Below are 12,955 nucleotides of genomic sequence, written 5' to 3'. Positions count from 1 at the left end.
TCTGATGGGGCAATTGGTTTATTCTCAGGCCACCAAGGAGCAGATACCCAGGGGGAGCCCATGCCTTACGCACTTCTGAGTTAAACCGCCTCTGTAAGTGGATAGCCCAAGAGAGGGTGCCTTTGCAGTGTGGGGAGAGAGGCCCACCTGCATAGAGGGGGTTACTGGGGGATTCTTGGCTAGTGGCTTTTTCCCTGGCCTTAGGAGGGCCATATACTAAATGCCAGACAACTGGCATTTTTCTTCCCCAATAAATACATCTCCTACCTGGTCCTTGTGTGTATCCACCAAATCAGTCCAGAGGGCACCAATGGGTGAGATTTCTGTAGGAGTCAAATCCTGGGGCAATGGAATTGGAATTAAATTGTGGGGTAATGGAAGAAGAATTGATCAGAGTCCAGAGCAGCCCCAGGGTGTTATTGTAAGTTCCTCCCTTTGGTAGGGGCATTTGATAGGAGCAGTGGCAGCAAGATGGCTCTTCAGAGTGAGTGCTTTGTGTTCATTAGAAATGTTAATGTAAGGGGTGAGATCCAAGCAGGAAAGCAGAGTTAGGGATGGGATATGAACTTCAAGAGGGGTAGGTTTAGCAGAACAGTTAGCCAAGGTGAGAGTGAGGTTGTCGTTCTTAGGGATAAAATGTAGTACGGGGGGGCTTCCTTGGTGGCGCAGTGGTTGAGAGTCCGCCTGCCGATGCAGGGGACACGGGTTCGTGCCCTGGTCTGGGAGGATCCCACATGCCTGGAGCGGCTGGGCCTGTGAGCCATGGCCGCTGAGCCTGCGGGTCCGGAGCCTGTGCTCCGCAACGGGAGAGTCCACAACAGTGAGAGGCCCGCGTACCGCAAAAAAAAAAAAAAAAAAAAAATGTAATACAGTAAGTCCCCTACATATGAATGAATTCAGTTCCGAGAGTGCATTTGTAAGTACAATTTGTTCGTAAGTCCAACAAAGTTAGCCTAGGTACCCAACTAACACAATCGGCTATATAGTACTGTACTGTGATAGGTTTATAATACTTTTCACACACATAATACATAAAAAACAAACACAAAAAATAAAACATTTTTAATCTTACAGTACCTTAAAAAGTACAGTAGTACAGTACAACAGCTGGCATACAGGTGCTGGCATCGAGTGAATAGGCAAGAGGAGTTACTGACTGGAGGAGGGAGAGGAGGTGGGAGATGGTAGAGCTGAAGGCCCATCAGCAATAGGAGATGGAGGGCAAGCTGCAATTTCACTCACACCTGACGTTGATGGCACAGGTTCTGGTTCCTTGCTGGAACCAGATGCATGTTCACATCTTTGAAAGTTTACAACTTGAAGGTTCGTATGTAGGGGACTTACTGTACCTTTAGTCCATAGGCGTCACTTTGAGGGTAGGGGTGGAGATAGATTTTGTCCAAGGGCTATAATTCTTGAGAGATTTACTATTGCATCGAATTCCCATTCTGCGTGGACAGTTGTAAGAGATAGGACAGAGAGAGTTGAGAAGAATAAACAATAGCCATTCATCCTGCTTCCAATATTAATATGCCTATATCCAGAATGGACAGAGGAGATGTTTGCCAGAGGGAGGGTTTTGGCAAAACAGCAGAAGCCAAGTAAAGCAGCAGCAATGAAAAGGCCAGCTACTGAGCCTATCCATCACATTACTTATTTATTGGTAAGTTTGTCCTTTTGAAAAGTAACTTAAGGTCTTTGACATGTTCACAGGTGTATTGAGTGTGTGGCTCAGTAACTTCTTCCTCAGGCTGTCTTCACTCTGATATGGTGGGCCCATGGAGTAATGCCCCGTAATTTTAAGGCAGATAGAGTAGTCAAGATTACTAGATAAGGTCCTATCTGCTTGGGGGTCTAACTGATCTTGTGGATTCCTAGCCATCCAGGTTTTCAAATAAACCCAACCCCCAGGGGACAAAGGATGTAAAACCATGTCAGAAGGGGAAGGCAATTCCTGATTCCCGTCAGCATGTAAGCCTTGATTATTTTCCCTGTGTGTACAGCATATTTCAGTCAGTCCATATCCCTAAGGTTGGCCTTGTAGCTGGCTCCTTCAGGAATGGGCCTCCCATACATTATCTCATATGGACCTAATCTGAGCTTTCCTTTAGAGGCTGTTCGCATTCTTAGAAGTGCTATGGGGAGAAGGGAGATCCAGGGTTGATGAGTCTCTTGACATAATTTGGCAAAATTTCTTTTGAGAGTTTGATTTCTTCTTTCTGCTTTCCCTGAGGATTGTGGTCTCCAAAGCAGAGTGCAAACTCTATTTAATTCCTAGGGCTCTAGAGACTCCTTTAGTAGTTTGAGAAATAAAGGTGGGCTCATTGTCATTTTGAGTGGATTTAGGGAGCCCAAACTGAGGGATCGGTTCCTTGAGCAGGGCCTTAGAGACCTCCAAGGTGGTCTGTGTTGGGGTGGGAAATGCCTCCATCCAGCCGGAGAAGGTGTCAGTCAGACCCAACAAATACCTAAAATTTCCTTGTGCCCAAGCCTTTACTGTAAATTCACTTTGCCAGTTCTGACCTGGATATGTGCATCTATACTAGGTGGGGGTCACTCCCTTGACCTTGTGGGGGTGAGTGTTGGGGTTATTCTGGAGGCAGATAGGGCAAGCTTCAACCACCTGTTTCAGGAGTAGTCATGGATTTGATGAGCCATTGATATAGGGTCTCCTGCCCATAATGTGTGCTCTGGTAAGCTTCCCAGATGGCTTGGAGTACAATAGCTGACAGGAAGAACAGCTGCCCATGATCATTAACCATCCATCCTAGTTATTCTGGGCTTTTAAAATAGCCCCATCTCAAAGCCTTTTCTCTTTCTTCTGGAGTGGATATGGGAGTGTAGGAGTTAGGGTCTGGGGAGCTGATAGCAGTGGCATTTGAGGTCTGTCCCCACCTTCTGTTGCTTGTTTAGCTGCCATATCTGCCCTGTTATTTCCTCTTATTATTTCTGCTTCTCTCTTTTGATGGTCTTTACAGTGAATAACTGCTATAGGAGTATAGCCTTCAGCATCTGTATAATCCACACCCCCCCTTTTTTATCTGTTTATTTCCTGAGGTCAGGATTCCCTTCTCCTTTCAGGTGGCCCCATGGGTGTCATGGCCCCATGGATGTGTAGGATTGAATAGGCATATTTAGTGTCAGTGTATATATTGACAACTTTCCCTTTCCCCACTTCTAGTGCTCTGATTAGGACAATTAATTCAGCCCTCTGAACAGAGCAGCCAGAGGGTAAGGCTTTAGCTTCTACCACTTCAGTGATGGATCCACAGCATATACTGCCTTTCGTTTTCCATCTTTCATAAAGCTGTTCCCAGCAGTGAACCATTTCAATTCTGCATTCTCTCTAGGGGAGCTCTTTAAGTCAGGCTTGTGACATTAAGCCTGTTCCCGAACTTCCTCACAGTGATGAGTTAATTTTGGACCTGTCTGAGGTAGCAAAGAGGCAAGGTTAAGGACATTACAGAGCCTCAGAGTCACAGCTGGGTTGTCTAGAAGCATGGCTTGGACTTGGAGGGTTTGATGGGTGTTGGGGAGTGGGGGGTGTGGAGTGCGGTGGCTTGAAGTGGGATCTTAGTTCCCCAACTGGGGATTGAACCTGGGTTGCAACAGTGAAAGCTCCAAATCCTAGCCACTAGACCACGAGGGCCATCAGGCCTGAAATGGGACCTCGGTCCTTGTCTTCTTTGAAAAAAGAATTTAGCAGAGATGTAATCAAGACAATATGGTCCTGGCACAAAAACAGAAATATAGATCAGTGGAACAGGATAGAAAGCCCAGAGATAAACCCACACACCTGTGGTCAACTAATCTATGACAAGGGGGCAAGGATATACAATGGAGAAAAGACAGTCTCTTCAATAAGTGGTGCTGGGAAAACTGGACAGCTACATGTAAAAGAATGAAATTAGAACACTCCCTAATACCATACACAAAAATAAAGTCAAAATGGATTAGAGACCTAAATGTAAGACCGGGCACTATAAAACTCTTAGAGGAAAACATAGGAAGAACACTCTTTTTTTTGGGGGGGGGGGCAGTACGTGGGCCTCTCACTGTTGTGGGCTCTCCCGTTGAGCACAGGCTCTGGATGCACAGGCTCAGCGGCCATGGCTCACAGGCCCAACCGGTCCGCGGCATGTGGGATCCTCCCAGACCGGGGCACGAACCCGTGTCCCCTGCATCGGCAGGCGGACTCTCAACCACTGAGCCACCAGGGAAGCCTGGAAGAACACTCTTTGACATAAATCACAGCAAGATCTTTTTTGGTCTACCTCCTAGAGAAATGGAAATAAAAACAAAAATAAACAAATGGGACCTAATGAAACTTCAAAGCTTTTGCACAGCAAAGGAAACCATAAACCAGACAAAAAGACAACCCCCAGAATGGGAGAAAATATTTGAAAATGAATCATTGGACAAAGGATTAATGTCCAAAATATATAAACAGCTCATGCAGCTCAATATTAAAAAAAACAAACAACCCAATCCAAAAATGGGCAGAAGACCTAAATAGACATTTCTCCAAAGAAGACATACAGGTGGCCAAGAAGCACAAGAAAAGCTGCTCAACATCACTAATTATTAGAGAAATGCAAATCAAAACTACAATGAGGTATCACCTCCCGCCAGTTAGAATGGGCATCATCAGAAAATCTACAAACAACAAATGCTGGAGAGGGTGTGGAGAAAAGGGAACCCTCTTGCACTGTTGGTGGGAATGTAAATTGATACAGCCACTATGGAGAACAGTATGGAGGTTCCTTAAAGAATTAAAAATAGAATGATCCAGCAATCCCACTACTGGGCATATACCCAGAGAAAACCATAATTCAAAAAGACACATGCACCCCAATGTTCATTGCAGCACTATTTACAATAGCCAGGTCATGGAAGTAACCTAAATGCCCATTGACAGACGAATGGATGAAGAAATCGTGGTACATATATACAGTGGAATATTACTCAGCCATAAAAAGGAACGAAATTGGGTCATGTGTAGAGACGTGGATGCATCTAGAGACTGTCATACAGAGTGAAGTAAGTCAGAAAGAGAAAAACAAATATCATATATTAACGCATATATGTGGAACCTAGAAAATGGTACAGATGAACTGGTTTGCAGAGCAGAAATTGAGACACAGAAGTAGAGAAGAAACATATGGACACCAAGGGGGGAAGCAGCGGTGGGGTGGGGGTTGTGGTGTGATGAATTGGGAGATTGGGACTGACATGTATACACTGATGTGTATAAAATGGATGACTAATAAGAAAATAAACATTAAAAAATAAGTAAATTAAAAGAAAGAATTTAGCAGAGAGACGGAAGGTAGTGTAGTGGGTAAAGCATTTATTAGAAGCAGAGTACATGTGAAAAGGAACACACGGGTGGGTTCAGAGAGAGAGTCACGCTTTGGGGGTGTCCTAAATTGCTTATATAGCGTCAGTTTTATGGGTCTTTGTTTTCCTCTGGCCAGTCATCTTGCTTCCTTCCCATATCTGATCTGACTCAGGCTCTCCCCCATGTGTGCTCACATCTTTTAGCCGAGATGGATTCCAGTGTGAGGGTTTCTGGGAGGTTGGCAGGACATATTATGGGTTAGCATCCCTTCCCTTCCCTGACCCCTGAGGATCATTTCTGCTCATGTGAACTTTGGGAGGTCTTCTTGACCTCAAGAATGGGAAGTATGTAACCTCCTTATCTTTTTACCCAAGCAGGGCTTAGCTCCTCTCTGCTCCTCCCATTGTGTTTATCTTTAAGTGTCTGGAGACAAATTTCAGCTGCTCAGCCTGGGGCCTGTCTATCCCCTGCCTCAGAACTAGGGGATACCTGCCCCCGCTTTCCTTAATGAGGGCTCAGAGGTCATGGGAGGTCTAGATCAGGGGTCCCCAACCCCCAGGCCATGGACCAGAATCGGGCCACATGGCAGGAGGTGAGCGACAGGTGCGCGAGCAAAGCTTCATCTGTATTTACAGCCGCTCCCCATCGCTCGCATTACCACCTGAGTCCCGCCTCCTGTCAGATTAGCAGTGGCATTAGATTCTCATAGGAACGCAAACCCTGCTGTGAACTGTGCATGTGAGGGATCTAGGTTGCAAGCTCCTTATGAGAATCTAATGTTTGATGATCTGAGGTGGAGCTGAGGCAGTGGTGCTAGTGCTGGGGAGCGGCTACAAATACAGATTATCATTAGCAGAGAGGTTTGACTTCACAGGGATCATAATAAATTATTTGCTTGCAGACTCATATCAAAACCCTGTCAGTGAGTGTCAAGTGACAGTTAAGCTGCATCTGGTGGCAGGCTTTAAGTCAGAATCCGACACTTAATTTAGTCTGCACGTGGCCTGCCCATTATTTTATTTACCACTTCTGTCTGTGCCTCTTTCCTGCACTGTGCACTTGTCTCAGTCACAGTTTTGGTAAGCCCACAAGCTAGCAGTAGCCAAAATGAGTAAAAAACAAATGTCACTGGAAAGCTTCTTTGAAAAGGGGGAAAGACCCAATAATGAGATAGCAGAAGACTCTAAGACTGCCAACAAAAAGACAGCTGCATTTAAAAGAAAATACCAAGAGTTCTACTTAAATTACGGGTTCATTGCAACAGGTGATTCACATTCTCCAAGACCGCTTTGTATATAATATGTGGCGACTGGCCATCCAACGAAGCCATGAAACCTCCAAGACTGCTTCACCACATGGAGACCGAGCACCCTGCATGAAAAGACAAGGCTTTGGAGTTTTTCAAAAGAAAAAAACGTGAACACGAAGAACAGAAGCAATTATTGAAGGCCACCACTTCATCAAATACGTCTGCACTGAGAGCATCATTCTTAGTGGCTGACCGCATTGCTAAAGCTGAGAAGCCCTTAGTATTGGTGATGAGTTGATCCTGCTGCTGCTAAGGACATTTGTAGTGAACTTTCAGGAGAGGCTGCAGTTCAAATGGTGGCACGTGTTCCTCTTTCGCTAGCACCATAACTAGATGAATTGGTGAAATAGCAGAGGATATTGAGGCACAATTTTTAGAGAGGATTAGTGAGTCACCATGTACGTAATCCAGGTTGACAAATCTACCAATGTTGACAGCAAGGCAACAATGCTTGTTTTTGTGCGGTATATTTTTCAGGAGGATGTGCATGAGGATATGTTGTGTGCACTTTTGTTGCCAACCAATACCACAGCTGCAGAACTATTCAAGTCTTTGAATGATTACATATCAGGAATACTGAATTGGTCATTTTGTGTCAGTATATGCATGGATAGAGCAGCTGCCATGACTGGACGGCTTTCTGGTTTCACTACTTGGGTCAAAGTAGTCACTTCTGAATGTAAGTCTACACGCTGTGTCATCCATAGAGAAATGCTGACTAGCCGAAAAATGTCACCTGAACTTAACGTTTTGCAGGATGTGATTAAAATTATCACCCACATTAAAGTACATACCCTTAACTCACGTCTGATTGCACAGCTCTTTGAGGAGATGGACGCAGAGCACACACATCTTCTCTTATACACAGAAGTGACATGGCTTTCTAAAGGTAGATCACTGGCCAGAGTTTTTGAGTTAAGAGAGCCACTCCAGAGATTTCTTTTAGAAAAACAGTCACCACTGGCAGCACATTTCAGTGCCACAGAATGGGTCACAAAACTTGCTTGTGTGACATATTCAACCTGCTCAGCAAACTCAATCTGTCACTTCAGGGGAGAATGACAGCTGTGTTCAAGTCTGCAGATAAGTTGGCTGCATTCAAAGCCAAATGAATTATGGGGGTGACGAGTGAACATTGGGATTTTTGACATGTTTCAGACATTAACAGAGACTTTGTAAGAGACTAAGCCAGGGCCTTCTTTCTCCCAGCTGGTGCATGATCATCTATCTCAGCTTTCAAAAGAGTTTGAGCATTATTTCCCAATCACAAAAGACCCCCGAACTGGGAAGGAATGGATCCATGACCCATTTGTGAATAAGCCAAGTGAATCAACTTTGTGCTAGAAGAGGATCAACTGCTTGAGATCACAAATGATGGCGGCCTTAAAAGTCTGTTTGAGACCACGTCAGATCTCCATACATTCTGGATTAAAGTCAAGGCGGAATATTCTGAGGTTGCCACAAAAGCACTGAAAAGCCTGCTTGCATTTCCAACATCCTACCTTTGTGAAGCAGGGTTTTCTGCAGTGACAGCAACCAAAACGAGATTACCGAGTAGATTGGACATAAGCAACACGCTGCGGATGGCACTGTCTCCCATCACCCCAGATGGGACCATCTAGTTGCAGGAAAACAGGCTCAGGGCTCCCACTGATTCTGCGTTATGGTGAGCTGTATAATTATTTCATTATATATTACAATGTAAAAATAATAGAAATAAAGTGCACAATAAATATAATGCACTTGAATCATCCTGAAACCATCCCCACCCCCCACCCCCCGGACTGTGGAAAAATTGTCTTCCATGAAACCCGTCCCTGGTGCCAAAAAGGTTGGGGACCGCTGGTCTAGATAGTCAGGGGCTGTCCAAAAGTTAAGTTGTTAGCTTCTTTGAGAGGCTGAGCAGTAGCCGCTACAGCCTGTAAGCATAGGTGCCATCCTTTAGGGGTTTGGTCCAATTGTTTAGAAAAATAGGTTACAACCTGAGTCAGAGGTCCCAGTTTTTGTGTAAGCACCCCCAGGGCAGTTTCTCCTCTCTCAGTATATATAGATGGAGGGGACAGCTCAGGTTGGGTAAGGCTAATGCGGGGGCTCTTATGAGGTGGTTTTTCACTTTCAGGAATGCCCGGTCACAATTGGGGGTCCACTCAAAAGAGTCAGGGTCCTTCCCTTTAATTGTTCATACAAGGGCTTAGCACCTAAGCCAAAGTTGGCAATCCATATACAGCAGAACCCGGCCATCCCTAGGAACCCCCAGAGCTGTTTTCTCATACTAGAGGGTGCCATCTGGCAAGCCAGTTCCTTCTTCTCCTTAGATAGTGCCCTGTGTGTTGCCGAAATTTCAGCTCTCCTGTGCACCGATGCCGAACAGAAATACGGAGGCAGAGATTTTGGAGGAAGAGAGAGATGGCTTTATTTTTCTTGCCAGGAAGAAGGGAAGACACAGTAGGCTAGCACCTCAAGAACTGTGCCCCCCTGTCTTGGGGAATTGCAGAGGGTCTTATAGGTGGAACTTGCAGTCCAGGATAAGTGATAAGGAACAAAGTGGTGAAGGTCTTGCATTCTTCTTCTTCTTGCAGTATTTTAAAACAGTCACTGCTGCTGTCAGGCAGCCTGGTAATTGGGTCCATTCATCTCTGGGTTATCGGCCTGCGACCTTCTTTCTGAAATGTAAACAGCTACAAGGGGTAATTTGCTACAAGAGAATGCAGAGAGTAAATGCCAGGTGCAGGGTACAATTCATATGGAATCAGAGAGTAATTAGCTTTGTTTAGCTTTGTGAAGGACGTGTCTAGCTACAAGTATTTGTTTGTAGTAACAGCTAAAGAATAACCAAGATTGCTTAACTCTTTCAGGCCTGTTTATGCTGTTTCCCCAGCCTGTTCATTGTTGCTTATTTTCCTTGTTTATCAGAAAAATCTCATTTCTATTTTTGCTGCAACATGTGCCCCTTTTCTGTTATAAATCCTAAGTATTCTACCCGCTGGAGGGAGATCTGGGCTTTTTGCTTTGAAACTTTATATCCTCTCTCAGCCAGATGATACAGGGTGCTAACTGTTATGGTCAGAAAGCTCTTTCGTGGGGCTGGCGATTAGAATGTCATCCACATATTGAAGTATAGTTCGCTGTTCAACTCAAGATCACTAAGATCTTTAGCTAAAACCTTTACTAAAAGGGTGGGGCAGTTTTTAAGTCCCTGGGGCAGAACCTTCCAGTACAATAATTTTTTCTAGAGCTGTAGGGATCCTGCCATTCAAATACAAAAATCTATTGAGATACTGGGGCTAAGGACACACAAAAGAAGGCATCTTTTAAGTCTAACACTGAATACCAGATCCTCTCAGGGTTTGGGATAGAGAGTAATGTGTACAGGTTGGGCACCAGGAGTGAATTTCCTCTGTAGCTTCATTTACTGCTTGGAGGTCCTGAACTAGCTGGTATTTCCCATTTGGATTTTTTTACCGGAAGAATAGGAGTGTTGTAAGGGGACTGACAGGATCTAAGAAGCCCTTGTTTGAGTAGCTTTCTGTTATAGGCTTAATGCCTACTAGGGCTTCTTTGGTTTAAGGGGTATTGCTTTTTACTTGGGTGATTGTAGTTGGGTCACAGCTTGACTATGACTGGTGGTGCCCTCCTGGCTCTGCCAACAGTATGGGCTCTGTCGTGGGCCCATACTGAGGGGTTAATCCCCTCAAGGTGAATTGGGCCATTATTATTGTCAGAGGGTGGTAGCGCTAGGGCTACAGAATGGAAGGTGGTCTCGGGTATTTCAATGATAAGGTTTTTGTCTCTGAGATAAATTGTAGCTCCCAATTTATATAGTAAGTCTCTTTCTATTAGAGGAATTGGGCATTCCGGGATATATAAGAAAGACTGAGATGACGTTTTTCCTTCCAAAGCGCACTGAAAGGGCTCTATAAAATTGCACTCCTGTGGCTTCCCTTCCATTCCCATGATCTTACATTTATCTTTGGTCATTTTGCCTTGTCGAGTGTTCAAGACCAAGAAGATGGCCCCTGTGTCAACTAAAACGTCAACCTTTTTACCCCCTATGGTCAGGGTCAGCTGAGGCTCCTCAGGGGTAATTTCCAGGGTGCTCTGAGGAGCACCTAGGCCCCTTCAGTTCTCTTCTTCTTTTATGTGCGCAACCAGTGAGGTTGGGCCAGGACACAATGGTCCACCTAGTTTCCTTCCGAGGCATTTGGGGCATTCTCCCTTCCAATGACCCTCCTCCATGCAGTTTGCACACTGATTGGTTTTAAGCCCTTCTCTCCACTGTGGGTGTGGTCTTTGAAATGCAGGGCGACTCATCAATGTCACAGGGTCCCTTGGGGGGCCGTCATTCCTGGGAGGTCGATTGACCCTGAATCGCTAAAGCCAGAATACTGGCAGTTCATTCTGCTTCTTTATCTTCCTTTACATTCACCTCCAGATCCCGGTTGTTGAACATCCGAAGTGCTGATTCCACCACCCGGGAAGTGGGCATGGTGGGCCCTCTCCCCAACTTTTGTAATTTTCTCACAGTGTCTGGGGCGCTCTGGGACTTAAGAGTGGCCTGCCCTTCCAATGGCTTCAGATTATATTTGCATACACTTGGAGACACTCCCTTAGGCACTCAAGGAAGGCTGAGGGATTTTCCTCCGGTCCCTGGATGACTCCCTGTACCCTACTTCAGTTTATGGGTTTCTTCCCCGCTGACTAAGCCCTTAAGAATCAAATCCCTGAAATGTGTGAGGTTCTGCCAACTGTTTTCCTCTTGATGATCCCACCCAGGGTCCGTGTCGGGGATGGCTGGGGCTCCAAGCTGTTATACAGTGTGCCCTGCATAATTTTAATTGGTCTTATCCACTTTCTCCCTTGCATTAGTTATAATCAGTGCCTTTTCTTCCCCAGAGAATAAGATATTTTAGGAGGGTTTGGACATCCACCCAAGTGGGGAAATGAGAGTGGAATATTCCCCAGACTAAATTAAGGACTCCCTCGGGGGTCTTCCCATAAACCCTGGGATTGATCCTTCTAGTTGTATAGATCTGAGAAAGAGAGAGGTACATACATGGTGGTCAGCACCCCCCTCTCCATTGGGGACCTCCCAAAGGGGGAGTACCTTATTGATTCAGAGTTCTGGTACTGAACTCTGTGGACGTGCATTGGACTAGATCCCAGGGGAGGAAAACTGAGAGAGAATGAGATTTGAACTAGCCTTGCATTTTTTATGGAGGCCCTTGTTTTGGCTAAGTGCCATGAAACATTGTACATGGGGATCTCATCTCATTTTTTTAAATGCTGGCAATAGAGATCCAATTGAAAAATAGCATTATAATTTAGCGAGCCATTAGTTGGCCAACTTTCTCCATCTGCCAGTTTATATTGGGGCTACATGGTGTTGCAAAAGAAAATAAGCTGTCGCTTTGGTAGTGGGCAGTACTCGAAGAATTTCCCGTTATGGAGAATGCACCCTAGCAGCAATTTCACTAGGACAGAGGCTTGGTTACCCATAGTGGGGAGTCCTTATTTCTGGTCTGTTTCCAGCTTCCCAGTGGCCTCTTCCTAGGGTTGGTAGCAACACAGATCCCAGAGGATCTGGCCCACACCAAGTTGTCTAGGCACTCTAACTGAAATCTGAACCAATCTTCACAGGGGCTGGAAGGGGAGATGCTGTCTAAGAGGGCCCTAGTTATAAAGTCCCCTCTAAGTCAGCAAGTAGACATTTCCAGGCCTACTGTGGGACTGTAGGAGATACCCAATGTAGGTGAGTGCTTTCAGCGAGCAGTCCTCGGAGATAGGGTAAAGGAGGAATGGGAAATAAGCGTTCTCTAATCAGATAAGTTGCTCGGAGAGCCTCTCTGGCAGTCAAGGAGGCTTGTTCAAAAAGGGCTTGACCCTGCTTGGTTACAGGCAATCAGGCAGGGAGGCCGAACGCCCATTTGGAATGTGTCCAGTTGTCTTTACTCTCAGCTGCAAGGACTCAAGGACTTTGGATGATTTGGGTGTCCTCTTCTTCCTTCTCTGGCTAGATGGTGATTTTCTGGAAATCTGGCAAAAATAAGATTTTTAAAGGGTTTGTGTCTCAGAGGAAGGATCCCCTAGGGATCTGTGATAGAGGGTAATGGGGAGAGACCTACCCAACAGAGCCATATACCCTGCCCCAGGATGGCAAGTTAGGGCAAGACGAACCAATACAGAAGATGTGCTTTTGGATTTTTGACTATATCCTAGAGTCGGGAGAGCTGCAGGGGTCAGGGCTGTGAGTGTTTTACAGTGTGCCAACTTACATGGATATCTGCTTCCAGCCGGCAGGATACCTA

This window comes from Hyperoodon ampullatus, assembly GCF_949752795.1.
Source record: "Hyperoodon ampullatus genome assembly, chromosome: 7".
Lineage (NCBI taxonomy): Eukaryota > Metazoa > Chordata > Mammalia > Artiodactyla > Ziphiidae > Hyperoodon > Hyperoodon ampullatus.
Note: the sequence above shows the minus strand (reverse complement) of the source record.